Source organism: Buceros rhinoceros, unplaced genomic scaffold, assembly GCF_000710305.1.
Source record: "Buceros rhinoceros silvestris isolate BGI_N320 unplaced genomic scaffold, ASM71030v1 scaffold13167, whole genome shotgun sequence".
Lineage (NCBI taxonomy): Eukaryota > Metazoa > Chordata > Aves > Bucerotiformes > Bucerotidae > Buceros > Buceros rhinoceros.
The window spans coordinates 48,445-51,292 of record NW_010422854.1 but is presented as its reverse complement, the minus strand read 5'-3'; positions in this window follow the sequence as shown (position 1 = coordinate 51,292).

Below are 2,848 nucleotides of genomic sequence, written 5' to 3'. Positions count from 1 at the left end.
CCTGCTGCTCAATTATTTGTTCCACTTAATACATACAATTTGAGCACCTCCTTTTGCATAGTGAAGGTAGAAAGTTCATAAATTAAAAAAAAAAAACAACCCGTAACAGTGTTTGTGGACACATATAAAAACAAGGGATATGCAAATTAGTGAATTAATAGATTGCTATTGATTACCAGTAAAGGCCTAATTAAATAATAAAATTTCCCCCACACTGTTACTTGTTTCGTGTTATTAAATGATCAAATCCATAACTAGTTTGGAAGCTCAGCCTCTTAGAATTCAGAGGTGCTGAAGAGAGCAAAGTCGTGTTTTGGAGCAACAGAGACAGAGGCAGGGCCTAGTTACATGGATTTATGATTTAATTTTCCATGTAATCTAATTTACTGTAACTATTGAGTTTCTGAAAAAAATGAGCTTTGATTAAATTTTGCTGACAAAAATAAATACAAAATACAGGATAGTTTATTCATTATCTTTGGCATATTGAGAGAAGTGACTCATAGGTATTTCTGTACCTGAAGGGGTCTCTTTTCCCCCATCTCCTGTGCTTTTAGCGGTATTTCACAGCAGTCACTCACCCTTCAGGCCCCATCCACGTGTGGAATATTACAAAGATCCAAAATCTGGAAGATACAAAACTCATTTCTGTGGGAAACCTAATTCATTTTGTATAAACAACAGCTTTGTCATTCCTCATTTCTGAGGTAGACATCAATATTTCATAGAGAGCGTTAAGTATGTGGCGGTCCTGGGAAAAAGGCGCAGTGGAGGAGGAAAGTAAGCAAATAAAGCTCTTCAGTTTGACATACTTTCACTTAAATGTGCATTTTAAGAGCAGATCATGGGAGCAGGAAATGAGCCTTTCAGCTAATTCACTTCGGCATGGAAAATGTTGCATGCCAAAATACTGCTGTCTCGGGTGAGAAAGCTCCTTGGGTGTAACTCCTCAGCACAGGACCCTGCCACAGCGACGCCCTGACAGCATCTGTGGGTCAGGCATTGCCTACCTGGCTGGCTCTGTAATTAACAGCAGATTGCAGGACAAGAAATAGCATCTCATTCGTTAGCGGTTAGGGCTGTCCAGTTGGTGGGCTTGCCCGGCAGCAGATTGAAGCATGGGGGCAGATTGCTAGTTCTGCGGTAGGAAGCACAGGAAGGTACCTCTGCAGAACTGTGCACATCTGTAGGACCTGGGCATGCATTTAATTGCCATTGTGCTGGGGAACACGCTGTCACTGAGCTAACTTGCGGCAGGTAGGCTAGAGATAGGATTTAACAGAGCATGTTGTCTTGGGCAGAGCACTATCCTGCGTTGGCTTTATTGGGCAGAACATCTTTGCGCAATGCCCGGAAGACCTGCAGTTACAAACCCTGGCCTTCGCTTGCCTGAAGCCAAGCTGCTGCTTTTGTGGTGCAGAGCCAGCCAAGCGCTCGCTCCCCTCGCCGCGATGGCTGCATGCCATGGGTGCTGTTCCCTGGCATGAGAAGTGACCATTTAGAGTTACGCACCTTCACTCAAACCTCTCTAGGCTCAATGCAGGGATTCAGCACTCTGGAGGCTTTGAAGCAGCCATATGTTAGAAGAGCTGAGGTTGTTCTTTCTTGAGAACTGGAAGGGTTTCCTTTGCTCGTTCATTACGTAAAATGCATGGGCTCATTTTTTAAACACCTCTTTTGGTTCTTTCCATTTTCCTATTGAATTTCCATATCAATCTTTCTAACTGTTTGTTGAACACCTGGATACATTAGAAAAAAGTTGTTCTGAAGTTGCCTGCCTTGTTGACTATAATTAGAGGCAAATTGCAATGAATGATACCCTGTTTGTTAATAACGAGGGCTGTGTTTTGGTCACATTGTGTTGACTTGACCTCAGCAGGTCTGGGCTGGCACACAGATGTCAGCTCAGTTCAGCAGAATATCTTCTGGTCACTCCAGTAAAACAGTGTGTATAGAAGTGAAAGGCAGAACATTTGCAGTAACAGTTCAGTGGAACATGGAAACAAATTCCAATAGGCAGGCAAAGACAGGTTGCAAACCCTATTGGGAAATGATGAGTTGCTGTTAAATGTTATAATTATCCTATGACATTCAGGGCTGAAACTTAACTAAATTTTGCTGAAAACTTAAAAAAATAATTGAGAGAGGTAATATGATTTAATAAATTAGCCACAGAGTAAGTGAAAAATTGAGAACACAACAGAAAATTAATATTTATCTTTTACAGGTAGGTAACAGGCTTTGTTAAAAAATGTCTGAAAGCGAAGAAGAGTTTGTTAGACAAATTATAATTTTAATTGCAGACGTAATTGATTATACTCAGCATGCTCATTAGGTTAAGGGAGAATATGAGTCAACTCTCAAGGTCATTACAGTAATAGATATTGTAGGCATGTAATTTGTGATAAGCTGGTTTGTGAACATCTAATTGCTCATTCATGGCAGTGTGTCTGGCACTTTTACTCCCCAAACACCGCTTTGTCCAATTTATTTTACACCCTTTAATATTCCAGGGTCAAATTTACTACAGAAGGCATCAACCAGTGAATTTTCAACCTCCAAATTATTACACCACTTCACTCTTTTTGTGTCTCAAAGACAGAGCCTGCATTACTAAAAATTAGTGGTCTGGCACTAAGCAGGGTACATCACAAATAGAAATACTCACCCACAGAGACAAGCTAGAATTTCTCATGAAAACAGCTGTTCCCTGACGTCCCCAATGGCAGTCCTACACTGGCATGGGATGCCAAAGAGATGTTCTTTTTTAAAAATGCACTAATTAATCAGAGCTTTGTCTTCGTATTGTTCCTTGGAAGAACATACAATAATATGGAGTTTTGTTAAC